The 22,114-nt window shown below is 45.7% G+C and overlaps 1 protein-coding gene and 1 pseudogene across 2 annotated transcripts in view; both read right to left on the reverse strand.

The window, feature by feature from the left end:
- The window catches only part of ACSF2 (acyl-CoA synthetase family member 2), a 44,046-nt gene that overhangs the window by 15,062 nt on the left and 6,870 nt on the right, over nt 1–22,114 (reverse strand). The window lies entirely within an intron of this gene.
- Nucleotides 12,553–13,418, reverse strand: LOC144582669 (glycine cleavage system H protein, mitochondrial pseudogene; annotated as a pseudogene).

Below are 22,114 nucleotides of genomic sequence, written 5' to 3' on the forward strand. Positions count from 1 at the left end.
ATTCAGTGAGCACCTACATGTGCCAAGTACTATGCTAGGACTAGAGACAGAACAAGCCACTGTCCTTCCTCTAAGATACTCCCTGTCTCTGGGGGAATTAAACATATTGGCTCTTCTTGGGTGGGAACAGCCTGGTAAATCAGGAAATAGGAGCCAGGAAGCAGACTGTCAGGGGAATCCCACCCCATCTGAGGCCCATTCTCTGTCCTCTCAAACTGGGTTAGGGAAGCCTCTCTTAGACCTGGGCCCTGGGGCCACCCACACTATGGCCTCCTCAGCCCTACAGAGTAATTAGCCAACATTTATTCCTCCAACAAGTATTTGGGAAACACCCACCACACAGAAGGTTCAATGCTAAATGATGAACAAAATCAAATACAGTCCCTGTCCCTGCAGAGCTGAGAGTCTGGTAGGAAACAGCAGGGTGCCGTCAACCTTAGTAATGAGGAATGTACGTTTAGAAAGCTGAGATAAGGAAGGGGCTGTGGTCCTATGAGCACCTGTAGGAGGGAATCTGTGATCACCTAGGGGTCCGAGGAAAACTCCCTTAAGACAGTTATGCTTAAGCTGAGAGTTGAAGGGTGAGGAAGCATTAACCCGCAGAGAAGGGAGAGGAGGGCATTTCCAGCAGAGGAGAGCTTGTCTCAGTTGCTGGAGCACAGAAAGTGAGAGGGAGTGCTGTGAGAACAGGAGCGGGGACTGGAACGTGAACCCAGCTGAAACCAAAGGGTCCAGACCAGAGGACACTGGGCCTGGAAGAATGTGGAGGGCCCCAAAATTCCAGGTCCTGGGGTTAGGTTTTCTCCACCCATGGGCCCAAGTGTTCCCACACCATTTATGAGGTGAAGAGGGATGGATGGATGTTGGAACCAGGATCTATGTTTACGGGCTGATCCCTCCCTTGTCCCTCCAGGGACACCAAATGGAACCTTCTCAACCAGTGTCACTCCCTCCTCCGAGTGACAGTTTATCAAGATGTGGTCCAAGGATAGCTGCTTCAGAATCTCAGGAGCTCACAAAGAATCCAAGTTCCTGGGCCTCTCCAGCGCCTACTCATTGCAGAGCCTCTGGGAAGTGGACCGGGAAAATCTGAATTTTTAACAGACTCTCGTGTGATTCTGATGCGGGAGTGGGTGAGAAGGATCTATGAATGATGACCACTCTCCTGGCAATCGAAACCACCCAACTGCCTTTGACTCATCTATTCAAGCAAGCTTTAATGAGCACCTACTCTGTGCCAGCCCTGTGCCAGGTGCTAGGGATACAGGGATGGATAAGACACTGCTCCCAGCCCTCTAAGGAGTCACAGTGTGGTAGGAAGAGAAAGGTTTGTAAACAAGTCATTTCAGGAACTTCCTTAATGTAGGAGTCCCTGGTTCTACAGGCCAGCCCAGCCTGGAAGCCAGCCTGGAAGAGGAGAGGCTCATTCCTCTAGGGACAGCCCTCAACCCTGTGGGGCTAGAGCTCCAAGTCCCCCATTTTCTGGGAGGTATCAGTACCTTCTCAGAGGTCCAGGTGAATGAAGCTCTTGTTGCCTAGGGTGATGATGTTAATAACATGCCCCTCATCGACTTCTCCCAATCCCTGTCTTTCTCTCTTTACTTCCTGTCCCTGCTTCCTAGGATCACTCTCCGAGATAAACTACCTGCACTGAAATCCTTGTTCTCAGGGGAATTCAAATTAAGACACAGGATTTATCCTTTCTAGACCTCACCTTCCCCACCTATAAAGTCTGGTAACTGGCCAGGCATGAGGACTCACACCTGTAATCCAAGAACTTTGGGAGGCTGAGGCAGACAGATCACGTGAGGTCAGGAGTTTGAGACCAGCCAGGCCGACATAGTGAAACCCCATCTCTACTAAAAATATAGAAATAAGCCACACGCGGTGGCGCATGCCTGTAATCCCCGCTACTTGGGAGGCTGAGGCAGGAACATCGCTTGAATCCGGGAGTTGGAGGTTGCAGTGAGCCAAGATGGTGCCACTGCCCTCCAGCGGGGATGACAGCTGTTCAGCCTCACAACAAGCCTCCTATTCTCACAATGACCAGGAGTCCCGTTTAGTTTGGAATTTGGTTTTCCATTATTTGCCATGATTTGCAGACCAAAGAGTGGCCTCCTGGAAACTCTAGTTGGGAAGTCAACAGGCTGATTTCTGGGGAAACAAACATCCAGTTCAACTGGCACATGCGTTTTCTCCCGTGCCTTCACAGTACTCTGACAGGTGGTATGCAGAGACCCCAGTAGCTCCTTCTTCTCTCATGACGCACCCTTGGACATCTAGCTGGTCCCACTGTGTGGAATTAAGACCAGGTTTCCAAGCATCCCGGGCTGCCAGTGTAGCCAGACCGTGAGGTTCTGGCCAGAGGGGTTTAAAGAGGGGTTGTGTATGAAACTTCAAAGAAACTTTTAAAGGAAGGGACATTTCTTTTCTTTTTTTTTTTCTTCCTTAGGCTGGAACGCTGCCTGTGATGGGAAAAGACTGATGGCATTTTGGACCAAATAGTGATTTGAGGCACCACAGAGCAACCGAAGAGGAGCCTGGCACTGGATGGCAGGAGCTGCCACACCAGTCCCAGACTGGCCGTCTCCCAGACAAAGAAACTCCCGTCCTTTTCTTCTTTTTCTTTTTTTTGCTTTTGAAAATTTATTTATTTTGAGATATTTGTAGATTCATATGCAGATGTAAGAAATAATATCGAGGCCAGATACGGTAGTTGATGCCTGTAATCCCAGCACTTTGGAAAGCCAAGGCAGGGGAATTGCTCAAGCCCAGGAATTCAATACCAGCTTGGGCAACAGAGCGAGACCCTGTCTCAAAAAAAAAAAACAACACTTTTTTTTAATTTGTAAAGGTATATGCCACAACTGAGAAAAAAGAAGAACAGAAAAAAAATACATTTTTTTTTTTTTTTTTTTCTGAAGAGCAGTGGTACAGTTACGGCTTGACCTCCCGGGCTCGACTTCCAGGGCTCACATGATTCTCCCACCTCAGCCTCCTGCATAGCTGGGACTATAAGTGTATGACCCCATGGCTGGCTATTGTTTTGTATGTTTTGTAGAGATGTGGGTTTGCCATGTTACCAAGGGTGGCAAAATTTTTTTTTTTAATTAGCTGGGCATAGTAGCATGCACCTGTACTCCTAGCTACTCAGGACGCTGAAGCAGGAGGATCTCTTCAGCCTAGGAGTTCAAGGTTGATCGTGCCCACTACATTCCAGCCTGGGCAACAGAGCAAGACCCTGTCTCTCAAAAAAAGATCCCCAAAACAACAACAACCGCAAAAAGCAACAAAAAAGAACCAATACAGAAATATCTCCTGCACTCTTCACCATCAGTATGCAATTTCTCCCAGTGTTAACATCTTGCAGAGCTATAATACAATATTATAGCCAGGATGTTGATATTGATAATAGTTAAGACACACAACCATTGCCTTGACCCCATCATCTTTCACTGAGATGGGGTTTCACCATGTTGACCAGTATGGTCTCAATCTCTTGACCTCGTGATCCACCTGCCTCGGCCTCCCAAAGTGCTGGGATTATAGGCGTGAGCCACTGCGCCTGACCTCAGTTTGGGTTTCTTTGAGACACACTAATCTAATCCTACAAAAAAATGCAGGTGAGGCCGGGCACGGTGGCTCACTCCTGTAATCCCAGCACTTTGGGAGGTCAAGGTGGGTAAATCACCTGAGGTCAGGAGTTCAAGATGAGCCTGGCGAACATGGTGAAACCCTGTCTCTACTAAAATACAAAAACATTAGCCAGGCGTGGTGGTGGGTGACTGTAATCACAGCTACTAGGGAGGCTGAGGCAGGAGAATCACTTGAACCCAGGAGGTGGAGGTTGCAGTCAGCAGAGATTGTGCCACTGCACTCCAGCCTGGGTAACAGAGTGAGACTCCATCTCAAAAATTAAAAAAATATATATATTTTTAAAATGCAGGTGAGAATCATGAACTCCATTCCACAGGTAAAGAAGCTGAAGTGCCAAGCGATCAAATGGCTCACATGGCTGATGAACACCCGAGCCAGGAGCAGAGGACCTGGTGCAACTGCCTCAGCTTACAGCCATACCTGCGCACTCCCCGCCCTCAGATCTGGGAGAAAGGAGTGGGCATAGGCGATTCCTGTTCCTTCTGGTTTGGAATTTATCTCCTGTCTGATCATCAGAGATAATACAGCCTCAATTTTATTTTTCCGCAATTTCTGCTAACTGATTCCAGGAAACTGAGACTAGGGTAGGGCAGGGCTGAGTTGGAAACAGGTGGCTCTTCCAAGGAATTAAGAGTTCTACAAACTCATCAATGCAATGTAGGAATCACCCATCAATTCGAAAGATGGAGCACAACAAACCAATTCTCCTTCCTTACCACATCCCAAATGTCTGGGCATACAGGTGGCCATCTCTCTCTCTCTCTTTCTTTCTCCTGAGACAGAGTCTTGCCCTATTGGCCAGGGGCAGTGGCAGCACGATCTTGGCTCACTGCAACCTCTGTCTCCCAGGTTTAAGCAATTCTCCTGCCTCAGCCTTCCGAGTAGCTGGGATTACAGGCACACAACACAACACTGGCTAATTTTTGTATTTTTTTTTTAGTAGAGACAGGGTTTCACCATGTTGGTCAGCCTGGTCTCGAACTCCTGACTTCATGATCTGCCGGCCTTGGCTTCCCAAATTACTGGGATTACTGGTGTGAGCCACCGTGCCTGGCCCATTTCTTTCTTTCTTTCTTTGAAATTTTATTTTAAGTTCTGGGATACATATGTAGAACATGCAGGTTTGTTACATAGGTAAACGTCTGCCATGGTGATTTGCTGCACCCATCAACCTGTCACCTAGGTATTAAGCCCCGCATGCATTAGCTATTTATCCTGTTGCTCTCCCTCCCCCTGTCCCACCCTCTGAGCCACCACTTCTTTTTCTATTCTTTCATTTTGTTTTGAGACTCACTCTGTCACCCAGGCTGTAGTGCAGTGGCATGATTACTACTCACTGGCGCGATGGCTCACGCCTGTAATCCCAGCACTTTGGCTTAAGAGATCCGTGACATTGCACTCTAGCCTGGTTTACAAGAGCAAAACTCTGTCTCAAAAAACAAACATCAAAAAACAAAATAACAAATGTTGACCGGGCACGGTGGCTCATGCCTGTAATTCCAGCACTTTGGGAGGCAGAGGCGGGCGGATCACGAGGTCAGGAGATGGAGACCATCCTGGCCAACAGAGTGAAACCCCATCTCTACCAAAAATACAAAAATTAGCTGAGTGTGATTGCACATGCCTGTAATCCCAGCTACTCGGGAGGCTGAGGCAGGAGAATTGCCTGAACCATGGAGTCGGAGGTTGCTATGAGCCAAGATTGTGCCACTGCACTCCAGCCTGGTGACAGTGCGAGACTCTGACTCAAAAAAAAAAAAAAAAAAAAAAAGTTGGCAAGCATGGGAGTATATTTCCAGTGGGAATGTAAAATGATTCAGCTGCCTGGAAAATAGTGTGGTGGTTCTTCGAAAAGTTAAATATAGAATTAGCATGCAACCCAGCAATTCCACTCCTAGTTATAATATATGCCCAAAAGAACTGAAAACATGTGTTCAAACAAAAACTCGGGCCAGGCACAGTAGTTCATACCTGTAAGCCCATGAACTACTGAGTAAGCCCAGTAATCTCGGAGGCCAAGGTGGGAGGATTGCTTGAGCCCAGGAGTTTGAGACTAGCCTGAGAAACATAGTGAGATTTCATCTCTACAAAAAATTTTAAAAATCAGCTGGGCATGGTGGTGCACACCTATAGTCCCAGCTATTCTGGAGGCCTAGGTAGAAGGATCACTTCAGCCTGAGAGGTTGTGGCTACAGCAAGCTACTACACTTTGACCTGGGTGACAGAGTGAGACTCGGTCTCAAAAAAATATGAACAAAAACCTGTACATGAATGTTTACAGCAACACCATTCACAATACCCAAAAGGAGGAAATGAACCAAATGTCCAGCGAAGATGAGTGGATAAACAAAATGTGGTATATCCATCTAAACAATGGAATCCATTATTTGAATTACAGGGGTCATCTGGGTATGGAACATCAGGCCTGCCAGAGTGGAGACTTAGAGCTAAGCTCGTGGATTTATCTATCTATCTATTTATTTATTTATTTATTTTTTGAGACGAAGTTTCACTCTTGTTACCCAGGCTGGAGTGCAACGGCGCGATCTCGGCTCACCACAACCTCCGCCTCCTGGGTTCAGGCAATTCTCCTGTCTCAGCCTCCTGAGTAGCTGGGATTACAGGCACGCGCCACCCTGCCCAGCTAATTTTTTGTAATTTTAGTAGAGACGGGGTTTCACCATATTGACCAGGCTGGTCTCGATCTCTCGACCTTGTGATCCACCCTCCTCGGCCTCCCAAAGTGCTAGGATTACAGGCTTGAGCCACCGCGCCGGCTAAACTCATGTTTTTAAAATCTGAAGTTCATTGCCAGGACTTATGATGGCACAGGAAGGGAATGTGGAAGGCACATTCAGGACCCTAAACAGAGTCCTCACCATGGAGGGACTCACTGAGGACATTAAGCATCGGTGGTACTATGAGAAGCCATGCTGACAGTGACAGCAAGAGAGCTATGAAACCTGCCAGCAAATCCACAACATAAAAATGGCTCACAGGATCAACTTTTTTTTTTTGAGACAGGGTGTCACTCTATCTCCCAGACTAGAGTGCAGTGGCATGAGCTCTGCTCACTGCAGCCTCCACTTCCTGGGTTCAAGTGACTCTCCCACTTCAGCCACCTGAGTAGCTAGGATTACAGGCATGTGCCACCATGCCTAATTAAATTTCTGTGTTTTTTGGTAGAGATGGGGTTTCACCATGTTGGCCAGGCTGGTCTCAAACTCTTGACCTCAAGTGATCCACCTTCTTTGGCCTCCCAATGTGCTAGTGGTATGAGCCACCACTCCTGGCCTGGATCAACTTCTTGATGTCAAAGAATTGGACGGATCTGCGGCAGGGTTGCTGTGGTCTGTGGACAGGACACCCAGTATGGAAACCCTCAGCCAGCCAGGTGCAGTGGCTCATGCCAATAATTCCAGCACTTTGGGAGGCTGAGGCAGGTGGATCACAAGGTCAGGAGTTCGAGACCAGCCTGACCAACATGGTGAAACGCTGTCTCTACTAAAAATAGAAAAAAAAGATGGGTATGGTGGTGTGTGCCTGTAATCCCAGCTACTCAGGAGGCTGAGGCAGGAGAATCACTTGAACTCAGGAGGCAGAGGTGGCAGTGAGCTGAGATCATGCCACTGCACTCCAGCTTGGGTGAAAGAGCAACACTCTGTCTCAAAGAAAAGAAAATAAAAGGAAAAGAAAAGAAAACACTTGGCCAGTTTGTGTCTCCACCTCTTGTCTTTCTACAACCACATTTTCTGTTACCCTTCTTTATGATAAACTCCATTGCATATATGCAAGAAGGCCTCCACTTAGAGAAACAAGCCCATTAGTCAGCAATGGACCTTCTCATTTATTAAGTGAAAGAAGAAACTGAACGTAAAGTAGAATGCTGTTTGCTGGGGACTGGGGAGGGGAATGGGAACTTATCATTTAATGGGTACAGAGCTTCAGTTGGGAAAGATGAAAAAGTTCTGGAGGTGGGTGGTTCTGATGGTTGTACAAAGTGTGGGTGTGCTGTATGTACTTAATGCCACAAACCGCAAACTTCAATAGTTAATTATGATGGCAAACTGCATGTTATGTGTATTTTACTACAATAAAGCAATTTTTAAAAAGGAAATGAAGTAGTAATACATGTCACAACACGGTTGAACCTTGAAAACATTTATAAGTGAAAGAAGCCAGTAACAAAAGACTACATATTGGTCTGGGCATGGTGGCTCATGCCTGTAATCCCAGCACTTTGGGAGGCCAAGGCAGGCAGATTGCCTGAGCTCAGGAGTTCAAGACCACCCTGGGCAACATGGTGAAACCCCGTCTCTACTAAAAATACAAAAATTAGCCAGGCATTTTGGTAGGCACCTGTAGTCTCAGCTACTTGGAAGGCCAAGGAAAGAGAATTGCTTGAACCCAGGAGGTAGAGATTGCAGGGAGCCCAGGTCACACAACTGCACTTCAGCCTGGGTGACAGACTGAGACTCCATCTCCAAAAAAAAAAAAAAAAAAAAAAAAAAGAGAGAAACTACATATTGTATATGTTACATAGCCTTTAAATAATTCCAAACACATATATAGTTTGTGAAAAAGTTGTTAGAATCAAAATGGAGTGACTTGTGTCAAACCCTGACAAAATGGAGCCAGGTAAGACTGTGCAGGGCGGGTTCTCATGCATGACTACCTGATAAAAAAGATATCATAAAAGACTTTGCCAAAACCACAACAATCTTGCACAAAGGCCACCTCAGTCTTACACAAAAAAATACTTTTGTGTGGACATCTGCCCAGCAACTGCCTGTCCCGCCCTGGACTGATGCCACCCTTGCTTTTGATCCATATAGCTGAGGATAATTATTTCAAGACAACATATGTAACCCTCATTTTACCTTTAAAAATCCTTGTCTTCCTGGCTGGGTGCAGTGGCTCACACCTGTAATCCCTGCACTTTGGGAGGCCGAGGCAGGTGGATCACCTGAGGTCAGAAGTTCGAGAGCAGCCTGGCCAACATGATGAAACCCCCATCTCTACTAAAAATACAAAAATTCGCCAGGCATGGTGACACCCGCCTGTAATCCCAGCTACTCAGGAAGCTGAGACAGAAGAATCGCTTGAACCCAGAAGGCAGAGGTTGCAGTAAGCCGAGATCATGCCACTGCATTCCAGCCTGGGCAACAAGAGCAAAACTCCATCTCAAAAAAAAAAAAAAAAAATCCTTATTTTCCTTTGCCCCCCTGAATATGCCATCGTTTACTGTGGCATGCATATTCCTTGTTGCAATGCTTATTCCCGATTAAACTCGTTATACCTGAAGAATTTTTTTCCATTTTTTATGTTGATGTTTGCTATGGGAGTGACATGTTTTGCTGTGACAAGAACATGGGGTATAATCCTCTCCTCTTAAGAATGTGACACCACGATACCTCATGAGACCCCATTTGTGAGCTACTGACCTTAACTACTGGACTCTAAAATTCAGTCACGCCCTGCAAAACAATGTTGTGGCTTATGATGGATGGCATATACGACGACAGCCTCATAAGATTATACCGGAATAGTGGGCTGGGCATGGTGGCTCACAGCTGTAATCCCAGCACTTTGGGAGGCCCACGCAGGCAGATCACAGGTCAGGAGATTAAGACCATCCTAGTTAACCCCCATCTCTACTAAAAATAGAGATGGAGTGAAACCCCATCCCTACTAAAAATACAAAAATTAGCCGGGCGTGGTGGCAGGCGCCTGTAGTCCCAGGTACTCGGGAGACTGAGGCAGGAGAATCGCTTGGACCTGGGAGGCAGAGGTTGTGGTGAGCTGAGATCATGCCACTGCACTCCAGCATGGGTGATCGAGTGAGCCTCCATCTCAAAAAAAAAAAATTATACTGTAATACTGTATTTTTACTATAGCTTTTCTATGTTTAGCTATGTTCAGATACACGAATACTTACAATGGCCTACAGGATGTGGGACAGTGACATGCTGTACAGGTTTGCAGCCTAGGAGCAACCGGCTCTACCACATAGCTTAGGTGTGTAGTAGACGCTACCATCTAGCTTTGTGTAAGTGCACTCGCTGATGTCTGCACAATGACAAACTCGCCCGAAGTACTTCTCAGAATGTGTTCCCGTGGTAGAGCATCGCACGACTGTACAGATAAACCTAAGAGTTTGACAGACACTTTGAGACCTTGGGCTGTGGCAGGGCTACACTCTGTCTGAGTGCTTCTCTGAAGATTGAGAGCTCAGGCTGAGCTAAGGCCACACCCAATTAACCTTTGAGCTAATTTCCACAGCTTCACCCAACTCTGGTACTCCCTCTAGCATGGTCAAGCCATCTAGCGGAGAATCTAGCAGAGAATCTCTCCTCTAAGGGTAGCCTCAAGCTTCAGCTAGACTTTTCTTCCCACAGAGGCTTGCTTTCATCCTAAGTGAGCAATTAGACTTTAACAACTGGACTCTAACAGATGGGAACTCCCTCACTATGTAGCCAAGGGACCTCCTCTATTGAGTGATTTGTTTTCTTATTCTCCCTGCTTTAAGAACGTGAACAACAAGAACAACAAAATCTCTGTATGGCAATAAACCATGTGATTCGTGAAATCATACTTTGATCATCTCTTTATTATTATTGTTGTTATTATTATTATTATTTTGAGATAGAGTCTCACTCTGTGGCTCAGTCTGGAGTGCAGTGGCATGATCTCAGCTTACTATAATCTCTGTCTCTCAGGCTCAAGAGATCCTCCCGTTTCAGCTCCCTCGAGTATCTGGGACTATAAGCGGGCACCACCATACCCGGCTAATTTTTGTATTTTTGGTAGAGACAGGGCTTATGATGGATGGCATATAGCCATGTTGCCCAGGCTGTTCTTGAACTCCTGGGCTCAAGTGATCTACCTGTCTCAACCTCCCAAAGTGCTGGGATTACAAGAGTGAGCCACCACTCCTGGCCATCCTTATTTTAATCATACAAGACAGTATGATTCCATATGTATGAAATGTCCAGAATAGTCAATTCTATAAAGACCGAAAGCAGATTAAGTGGTTGCTCAGGGCAGAGAGAGATGGAAGACAGACAGATAATAGCTACAAAGGCATAGGGTAACTCTGTGCAGTGATGAAAATGTTCTACAGTTGACTATAGTGATGTTTATACATATCTGTGAATATACTATAAGCCATTGAATGTACACTTAAAAAATAATGCACATAATCTACTCCTAGGCATATATCCAACAGAAATCAAACATGTGCTCACCAAAAGACAGGTATTAGGATATTTGTATCATTTCCAATATGGAAACTACCCAAATGTCCATCAACAACGGAATAAATGGTGACTTATTTGTAATTATACAGTAATGACAGCAAAGGAACTATGATTACACCCAGAAATGTGAATGAATCTCATAAAAATAATGTTCAATGAAAGAAGGCAGATTTTAAAAGGTATAGTGTCTAATTCCATTTATATGTGCAAAATAGGCAAAACTAATTTATGCTATTAGAAGTCAGGAGAGTGGTCAGGTGGTGAGGGTCAGTGACTTAAAGAGGTCACGAGGGAACTCCTGGTTTCTGGTCATGTTCTGTGTCTTGATTTGAGTGCTGGTTATGTCGGTGTATTCCGTTTATCAAAAGTGCATCAAGTGGGCCTTAAAATATGTGTACTTTTCTGGCTAGGTATGGTGGCTCACACCTGTGATCCCAGTACTTTGGAAGGCCAAGGCGGGTGGGTCACTTGAGGTCAGGAGTTCAAGACCAATCTGACCAACATGGTGAAACCCCGTCTCTACCAAAAATACGAAATTTAGTCAGGCATGGGGATATGTGCCTATAATCCCAGTTACCTGGGAGGCTGAGGCAGGAGAATCGCTTGAACTCGGGAGGCAGAGATTGCAGTGAGCTAAGATTGTCTCAAAAAAAAACACAAAACACTATACTTTTCTGAATCTGTCATATACTTGAATACGAGGTTTAAAACCCTTCTAGGGCTTAAGCTACTGCCAATATAGTCATAATTAATAAACTAAATTTATAAGATTGTAGCATCTATTTAACATTCTGTCAGAAAGATAAAAGCAGCACATAGCATGTCTGTGCAAAATATATACATTAATAAATAAAGCTGGGCAAGCCAAGAAAACACATCTGTTCATGATATCTTAGAAATTACTCAAGAAAATAAACAGTCCTATTGAATGTCCTGGGCTTTTCCTTCCTGAGGATGTGTTCTCTGGGCAGTCACAGTACAATCTGACTGTTAGCCCCGCCAGTCTGTTTCAGATGTGGATGCATGCTCTACAGGTTCAGGAGCAGAGCAGCTGATGACACAGAGTTGCTCATTTAGAGTATGGCTTACTGAATGCAAGGCTCTAGCAAGATCCAGAGGGCAGCTTTACAATGTGATTTTTTACAATGTATTTTTTTCTCTTTTGGAGACAAAGTCTCATTCTGTCACCTAGGCTGGAGTGCAGTGGCATGATCTCGGCTCACTGCAACCTCCGCCTCCTGGGTTCAGGTGACTCTCGTGCCTCAGCTTCCCATGTAGCTGGGATTACAGGTGTCTACCACCATGCCCAGCTAATTTTTGCATTTTTAGTAGAGTTTTTTTTTTTTAGATGGAGTTTTGCTCTTGTTGCCCAAGCTGGAGTGCAATGGCACGATCTCAGCTCACCACAACCTCCTTCTCCTGGGTTCAAGCGATTCTCCTGCCTCAGACTCCTGAGTAGCTGGGATTACAGGCATGTGCCACCACACCCAGCTAATTTTTGTATTTTTAGTAGAGACGGGTTTCTCCATGTTGGTCAGGCTGGTCTCGAACTCCCAACCTCAGGTGATCCACCTGCCTTGGCTTCCCAAAGTGCTGGGATTACAGGCAGGAGCCACTGCACCTGGCTAGTAGTTTTTTTTTTTAGCAGGGTTTTTTTCCCCCATCAGTAATGCTAAAAGTTGCTATTCTAAGTCTTCTATCTGCCACTACTTTAAGATAACTCTGCTGGGTTGTGTTATTTCATACTAGTTTATTTAGGGGTTCCATTTTCACTCCTTGATAGATTTTATGTATTTCTCATAGGCTTCTTAACTCATAATTTCATCTAGTGCTGAAGGGTTACTCAGTGTCATCTTGATCAGCCAACCATCTTCATAACAAAATTTGTTTACAAGTCCTGGATTTTCTGCAAGAGCTTCATTAATTTCAGGTACTTCTCCTGATAAAGGAGAATAGAGCTCACTAGCAGCTTTCACACTTTCCAAAGCACCAAACTCATCTTGTTTGTTCAATTTTGTTCCAACTTCAAGCAGACTACAGTAAACAACATCTCCCAATGCTTCCTGTGCAAAATTGCTGATTCACACTGTTCCAACACCATTTTCTGTTGTTATCCATTCATGTTTCTCTATGAATTTACACACCGAAAGCAGAGCCAGACCCATGCACAGTGTCCGGATGACGCCAGCCCCCAGCTGTCAGGCCCCCAGCAGGCGGGGCGTGGCGGGTGCTGGGGCTGTGCACAGGCTACGGATCACAGCCCGCATGCTCAGACCACTCGCATTGCCATGCTCGCAGCGGAATAGGTATATATATATAATTTTTTTTTTTTTAAAGATGGGGTCTTGCCCCGAAAGCCTAGGCTGGAGTGCAGTGGCATGATCACAGCTCACTACACCCTCGACCTCCCAATTTCAAGCAATCCTCCTATCCCAGCCTGCTGAGTAGCTGGGACCACAGGCACGCACCAGCAGACCTGAATAATTAAAAAAAAATTTTTTTTGGTAGAGTCAGAGTGTCTCCCTATATTGCCCAAGCTAGTCTTGACCTCCTGAGCTCAAGCAATCTTCCTGCCTTGGCCTCCCAAAGTGTTGGGATTACAGGCGAGAGCCACCATGCCCAGCCTGTAGACACTTTTGATGACAAGTCAAAAATGTAATGATTCTGCTTTATGAAAAAGATAAGCACTCTTGGAGGGGAAGGCAGAGATGTGTAAATTGCAGGGTATCTAAAAAGCAGAGAAAAAGAACACTGAGTATCTCCTCTGCAATGCAATTACACAGGTTTTCGAGGCAAATTGTCCTGGCAATTTGCAGGAGATATAGACTTTTATTTTGTTTTTAAAGATGGAGAACATTGAGATGAAAACGTTAAGCAATGGGTCCAAGACACTGCTAAAAAGGTTGATCGACAGCCTCATGTAAGTCAGGCATGGTGGCTCATGCCTGTAATCCCGGTACTTTGGGAGGTGGAGGTGGGAGGATTGCCTGAGTCCAGGAGTTCAAGACCAGACTGAGCAATGCAGTAAGATCCTGTCTCTATGAAAAATTGAAAAATTACCCAGGGGTAGTGGCATGCACCTGTAGTCTCAACTACTCAGGAGGCTGAGGCAGGAGGATAACTTGAGCCCAGGACTTAAAGGTTGCAGTAAGCTATGATCATGCCACAGCACTCCAGCCTGGGCAAGGGTGAGGCCGAGTCTCTTGAAGACAAAAAAGCCCACATTATCATTGCAAACACTTTTTCACTAAAACAGACCAAGTGACACTTACACACAGAAGACAATAATGACCAAATCTGCCACAAAGTCACAGAAGATGGAAGGCAAATGACCAGTAAAATATGGTTATTATGATGCCTGCAACTTATTTTCAAATGATGGCAGAGTGTGTGTGTGTGTGTGTGTGTGTGCGCGCGCGCGCACGCGCGCGTGTGTGTTTACACAGAGAAAGTGTGGGGGCTGAGGAAGATATCTGATTTTTTGGTGGCTTATATGTCTTTTCTTTTTTTTTTTTTTTTTTGACACAGAATCTCACTGAGTAGCCCAGTATGGAATACAGTGGCGCCATCTCAGCTCCCGGCAACGTCTGTCTCCCCAGTTCAAATGATTCTCCTGCCTCAACCTCCCGAGTAGCTGGGACTACAGGCATGCACCACCACACCCAGCTAATTTTTTTGTGTTTTTAGTAAAGATGGGGTTTTGCCATGTTGGCCAGGCTAGTCTCAAACTCCTGTCCTCAAGTGATCTGCCCACCCAAAGTGCTGATCTGCCCACCCAAGTGATCTGCCCACCCGGGTGTGAGCCGCCATGCCCAGCCAGTGGCTGATATTTCAAAGTCATTTCCTTTTGATCATTTATCTAAATTATTATACTACCAGGGCCAAAAAGCTGCTATTGCAAAAATCACACACACACACACACACACACACACACACACACACATAAAATAATTCAACCTGTCTGATACTGTAATAAATGACACATTATGAGAAGAGAAAATAGAATAAATCAGTAATTCTCTACCCAAACCAAAGATTGCTGTCTTTCTAGAGGAGTCTAAGTTTAATTTCAAATTTCCATGATAGGCACTTTTGTCAAAGAATAGGAAGTACTAGAAAGCAGTTGCATCTATATAAGAGTTCATTCTTGGCCGGGCGCGGTGGCTCAAGCCTGTAATCCCAGCACTTTGGGAGGCCAAGGCGGGTGGATCACGAGGTCAACAGATCGAGACCATCCTGGTCAACATGGTGAAACCCCGTCTCTACTAAAAATTACAAAAAATTAGCTGGGCACGGTGGCGCGTGCCTGTAATCCCAGCTACTCAGGAGGCTGAGGCAGGAGAATCGCCTGAACCCAGGGGGCGGAGGTTGCGGTGAGCCGAGATTGCGCCATTGCACTCCAGCCTGGGTAACAAGAGCGAAACTCCGTCTCAAAAAAAAAAAAAAAAGAGTTCATTCTTATAACCCCCAGAAGTTCCTGTTTGTGCTGGCTTTATGCAGTCAGTGAGAGGTTATTTTAGGATATGCTACAGCACTAGAGTATCATGCTGCATTCAACAGGGCCTAAATAAAGCTCCCCAAGTAGAGAAGATTAATAAAAGAGCTATGAATTTCAACATAAAAACAAGAGTTACTGATTATATGGAATGTTGGCAAGGATGTGGAGAAATATACTGGAGTGTAAATTGGTACGAGATTTTTAGAAGACAGTAAGTACAGAAGCAGGAAGCCTAAGAAACTTCAGCATGCCTCCCAGCCTGGCCCCTGCCTACCACCCTAGCGCTGGGAGTTCCTGGAAACTGGAGAGGAAAGACTGGCTGCAAATCAAGAAGCATTTATCTGTCAGCATTTCTGACAAATTGCTTAAAGAGAGCTCAAAAGAGAATCTTCAAGCTCCAAGCAATTTGTGGCAAATTCTTTTCTTATTCCAAATCAATCTTCAGTTTGCACAGAATCTGATACTTAAGGGTTTTTATTCTTGTTTAGAAAGAGGGCATCCCAAACTGTGCTAGCTTTGGCACCTGTAAATCTGGATCCCTTCTGATTTGATAATATCTATTAACATTTTTAATATGCATACCTTTTGAAAACCTGGCAATTCTGCTTCTATGGATCTATTCTGAAAAACAAGAACAACAAACAAACCAACAGACCTAAAAAATGCCTAAAGGTGTGAATAGAGACATTAATTGCTGCTTAGCAAAGAACTGGGAGAAAACGATTCCTGTGAGTAAGAGATTAGATAACTAACTTAGAGAGCATATACAATACAACGCTATGCCATTAAAAAACGAAGACGTGGCCAGGCAAATGGCTCACAGCCTGTAATTCCACCACTTTGGGATGCCAAGGCAGGCAAATCGCTTGAATTCAGGAGCTCAGGTCAGCCTGAACAACATATTGAGACCCCATCTCTACAAAAAATAAATAGCCAGGTGTGATCCCAGCTGTTCAGGAGACTGAGGCAGGAGGTTCACTTGAGCCTAATAGGTCAAGGCTGCAGTGAGCCATGAATGTGCTTCTGCATGCCAGCTTGGGTGACAGAGAAAGACCCTCTCTCTAAAACAAAACTCAACTAAAAGGCCAGAGTGGTGGCTCATGCCTGTAATCCCAAGCACTTTGGGAGGCTGAGGCAGGAGGACCGCTTGATTCAAGTAGTTTGAGATCAGCCTGGGCAATATGGCAGATCCTGTCTCTACAAAAAAAAAATTTTTTTGTCTTGTTTTGTTTTTGTTGACAGAGTTTCACTCTTGTCATCCAGGCTGGAATGCAGTGGTATGATCTCACCTCACTGCGACCTCCGCCTCTGGGGTTCAAGTGATTCTCCTGCCTCACCCTCCTGAATAGCTGGGACTACAGGTATGCACAAGCACACCAGGCTAATTTTTGTATTTTCAGTAGAAACAGGGTTTCGTCATGTTGGCCAGGCTGGTCTTGAACTCCTGACCTCAGGTGGTCTACCCGCCTCGGCCTCCCAAAGTGCTGGGATTATAGTCGTGAGCCACCTGGCCCAGTGAAAAAATGTTTTTAATTAGCTGGGCATGGTGGTGGATGCTTATGTCCCAGCTACTTGAGAGGCTAAGGCAGGACAATTGCTTGAGCCCACAAGGTCGAGGCTGCAGTAAGCCATGATTATGCCACTGCACTCTAGCTTGGGAGACAGAGTAAGGTCCTGTCTCAAAAAGAATAATAAAATAAAATGAAATAAAAAGAAGACACTATATTTAGTGACATGGAAAATGTCTAACGTACTGTGGGTGAAAAAGCAGATTTCAGAAAAATAGGAGCTAATGTTTATTGCTGTGTCCTCATGCCAGCTCTCTTCTACAGACCCTGCATGCCTCATCTACTGTGATCTTCATAACCACTCCCTGACCAAGATACAGACCCATTTTTCAGATGAGGGAATGTGGCTCCAGGAAATGCAGCGCCTCCCTCAAAGCCACAGAGCATATAAACAGTCAACCTGGAATTTAAACCCAGGACTGTCTGGATCCCAAGACCCCAATGCAATACAAGTCTTGTGACTTAAAAGGACCTCCAGGGCTGGGCGCAGTGGTTCAAGCCTGTAATCCCAGCACTTTGGGAGGCCAAGGCGGGTGGATCACAAGGTCAAGAGATAGAGACCATCCTGGTCAACATGGTGAAACCCCGTCTCTACTAAAAAATACAAAAAATTAGCTGGGCACGGTGGCACGTGCCTGTAATCCCAGCTACTCAGGAGGCTGAGGCAGGAGAATTGCCTGAACCCAGGAGGCTGAGGCTGCGGTGAGCCGAGATTGCGCCATTGCACTCCAGCCTGGGTAACAAGAGTGAAACTCCGTCTCAAAAAAAAAAAAAAAAAAAAAAGGACCTCCAGGCCAGGCATGGTGGCTCACACCTATAAGCTCAGCACTTTGGGAAGCCAAGGTGTGTGGATTGCTTGAGAGCAGCCTGGGCGACATGGTGAAACCCTATCCCTACAAAAAACACAAAAAATGTTTAGCTGGATGTGGTGATGCATACCTGTGGTCCCAGCTACTGGGGAGGCTGAGTTAGGAGGATCACCTGAGCCTGGGGAGCTCGAGGCTGCAGTGAGCAGAGATCGTGCCACTGCACTCCTGTCTGGGTGTCTCATATGATTCTCACATTACTCTCGAACCATTTCTTTTTAAGGGTAAAGAAACAAGAGGTTCATTTTCCTGAGGTTCTGACCCTGATGGGTGGCAAATCTGGACGCTTTTCCGGGTACACCACTCTTTATTCTGCATCCCATTCTCAGCCTGCCCTGTGGGCCCTTACAGACATGAGCCACCATGCCTGGTCTTTAGTTTAGTTTTGTTTCAAGCACCTCTGGCATGAACCGGCTGATGGGGAGCCCTCTGAGTGCCTCCAGCCCCTGGGGAATCCCTCCTGGGACAGCCCCTTCAACAGCTGCTCCCACTAGGCCTTCCGCTTGGCAGCCCTTGAGCACACACTGACTCTTCCACGATCTTGTGGTGTCTGTTTTCCTTTGCTGCCTGTTCTCTCATTGTTCTGCTCTTGTGAGCCAGCTGACCTCTCCTAGCACCAACCCACAGTGGCTCTGTGCCCTACCTGTGCAGCCACCTGGTCAAACACACATGGAAAGCCTCCTACCCCGGCTTTAGCCCTGCCCAGCCCAGCCTTGCCTACCAGCAGGAACTGAGTGATAAACATGAGCTAGCTGGTTCAGAGCAATGCAGGTAAAATAGCAGTGGCATTCTGTGACACTCAGGACTGGCAACTAAAGTCAGGGGCTGGAGGTCACTGTGGATTGCATAGTTCTGACATGGTCTGGTACAGACCACGGGCACATGTGGTGGTGCACACCTGTGGTTGTGGGAGCCCTGGTTAGCAGGGAGGGAGCCCTGGTTGGCAGGGAGGCTTGCAAATGCCTGTGCAAACAGGTCTGCAATGGAGAATCTACGGGGAGAAGCAGTTTGTTTGCCTCCCGTTACATATTACCTGCTGGGTGGAGATTCTTGGAACCTGGACCAGAGGTTTATAGGTGGACGCTGCCCCTTTCAGGGACTGGAATTGCCTCAGGCCCTGGGAAAGGCCTCTTCAGAAGCCACTGGGGAGGGAGGATCAAGGACTCAGAATCTTGACTTGTAAAAGGCCCAGAGAACTGCAGGAACAGCCCCAAGCTGAGGCCATCCCCTGCTTCCTGGTGAGGGTGCCATAGTAGCTAGCCGCCAGTGAGGCTTTCAAAGTGAAATTGAACGGCCGGGTGCAGTGGCTCACACCTGTAGTCTCAGCACTTTGGGAGGCCGAGGTGGGTGGATCACCTGAGGTCAGGAGTTTGAGACCAGGCTGGCCAACATGGTGAAACCCCGTCTCTTCTGAACACACAAAAATTAGCTGGGTATGGTCGCATGCGCCCGTAATCCCAGCTATTTGGGAGGCTGAGGCAGGAAAATCACTTGAACCCGGGAGGCGGAGGTTGCAGTGAGCTGAGATCACCCCATTGCACTCCAGCCTAGACAAGAGTGAAAGCCCGTCTCAGAAAAAAAACAAAAAAAAAACAACTAACTTTGAGTAAGTTTCACATTTTATAGAAGCAAAAATAAAATGAGTCACAGACTTAAGTGTAAAATGCAAAACTTAAAAAAAATTATAAAATCTCTGGATCTAGAGCTAGGCAAAAAGTCCTTAGACTTGATGTCAAATGCATGATCCATTAAAAACAAACAACAGAGAAACCCACTGAGAGCTGGGTGCAGTGGCACGCACCTGTAGTCCCAGCTACTTGGCAGGCTGAGGCAGGAGGACTGCTTGAACTGGGGAGTTGGAGACCAGCCTGGGCAACATAATGAGACCCCATCTAAAAAAAAAAACCCACTAACCTTGACTTTATAAACTAGACTTTATCATAATTTTAAAAAACTTGCTCTATGGTGGGTCACATCTGCAAAGTAACCCCAGCACTTTGTGAGGCTGACGTGGGAAAAACACTTCAGCCCGGGAGTCGGAGACCAAACTAGGCCACACAGTGGAAGCCCATCTCTATGAAAAAATTTAAAAATTTAGCTGAGTTTTACAGGATGTACCCATAGTCCCAGCTACTTGGGAGGCTGAGGCAGGAGGATCACTTGAGCCTGAGAGGTTGAGGCCGCACTGAGCTGTGGTTGTACCACTGCACTCAAGCTGTGGGGTCACAGAGTGAGACTCTGTTTCAAAAAAAAAAAAAAAAAGGATTAAAAATATTTTTGGTCAGCAAAAGACCCTATTAAGAGGATGAAAAAAAGCTAAAAAGTAGGAAAAAATATTTGAAAGCCACATGTCTGACAAAGGAATAGTACTAGAACACATACAGAACTCTGAAACATTGAGCTGTTTTGTATGTAACACTTGCTGTTGTGAATTTTTGTCAAGGTGAATGAGCTGCTTTTCCCAAGAGCCCTCCTTGGCTTTTGAGCAAAAAAAGCCGAACACAAAAATGTATAGAATACATACACTAGGGTTCAAGAACAGACAAAATTAATCCTTGGAGACAGAAATCAGAGCAGCAGTTGTCTCTGGCTGGGGAAGGGAATTGAGTGGAAAGGGGTACCAGAGAAATTTCTAGAACAGCATGGTCTTTATGGTAGCCCTAGTCACATGTGGCTATGGGGCACTCAAAATGTGGTTAATCTGAATTAAGGTGTGTTGTATGCATTAAATATAATTTGACTTGGAAGACTTTATGAAAAAAATGTAACATATCTCATTAGTAATTTTTCAAGGTTGATTACATGTTCAAATAATTTTGGCTGCACTAGGCTAAAAAGTATATATCATTAAAATTAATGTCTCCAGCCAGACATGGTGGCTCATGCCTGTAATTCTAACACTTTAGGAGGCCAAGGTGGGAAGATCACTTGAGCCTAGGAGCTCAAGACCAGCCTGGACATCATAGTGAGATCCCATCTCTATAAAAAAATTTAAAAATAAATAAGTAAAATTAATATTCCCTATTTCTCTTTACTGTTTAAAAAAGGAAAACTGTAAAATTACATATGTGGCTCACATTATATTTCTATTCAACAGCCCTGTTTGGGAGTAATAAATAAATTCTATATCTTGGGATGTTGAGTAATAGATAGACATATTGGTTGAAATTCATTGAACTGTATCCTTAAGATCTCCGAAGTTTACTGTATGTGATTATACCATAAAGCCCTTTCTACCACTCACATAACCTCCCTGAGGGAGTATGAGATCTATGAAAAACACCGACTAGAAAGAACAAGCTACAAACGACTACAAAGAGTAGTAAGGGCTACAGTAAAGATTTTTTTTTTTTTTTTTTGAGATGGAGTTTTGCTCTTTTGCTGAGGCTGGAGTGAGGTGGTGCTATCTCAGCTCACTGCAATCTCCACCCTCCAGGTTCAAGAGATTCTCTTGCCTCCGCCTCCCGAGTAGCTAGGATTACAGGCACATGCCACTACGCCCAACTCGCTTTTGTATTTTTAGTAGAGATGGGGTTTCGCCATGTTGGCCAGGCTGGTCTCGATCACCTGACCTCAGGTGATCCGCCCACCTCAGCCTCCCAAAGTGCTGGGATTACAGGCGTGAAACACTGTGCCTGGCTTAGCAAAGATTTTGAACAAGATACTCTATATTGGTGGGAGCTTCCATTCTTAGCATCTTGTTTTGTTCTTATTATTATTTGAGACAGGCTCTCTGTCACCCAAGCTAGAGTGCAGTGGTATGATCAAGGCTCACTGCAGCCTCAATCTCTTGGGCTCAAGAGATTCTTCTACCTCAGCCTCCCAAGTAGCTGAAACCACAGGTGCATGCCACCACACCCAACTAATTTGTAAAAAGTATTGTCTGGGCCAGGCGTGGTGGTTCATCCTGTAATTCCAGCACTTTGGGAGGCTAAGGAGGGTGGATCACAAGGTCAGGAGTTCAAGACCAGCCTGCCCAAGACAGTGAAACCCTGTCTCTACTAAAAATTCAAAAATTAGCTGGGCGTTGTGGCAGGTGCCTATAATTCAGCTACTCAGGAGGCTGAGGCAGAGAATTGCTTGAATTCGGGAGGCAGAGGTTGCAGTGAGCTGAGATCACGCCACTGCACTCCAGCCTGGGCAACAGAGCAAGACTCCATCTAAAAAAAAAAAAGTATTATCTGTAGAAATGCAGTCTCCCTATGTTGCCCAGGCTAGTCTCAAACTTCTGGGGCTCAAGCAACCCTCCCACCTCGGCCTCCCGAA

Source organism: Callithrix jacchus, chromosome 5 (assembly GCF_049354715.1).
Source record: "Callithrix jacchus isolate 240 chromosome 5, calJac240_pri, whole genome shotgun sequence".
NCBI classification, from domain to species: domain Eukaryota; kingdom Metazoa; phylum Chordata; class Mammalia; order Primates; family Cebidae; genus Callithrix; species Callithrix jacchus.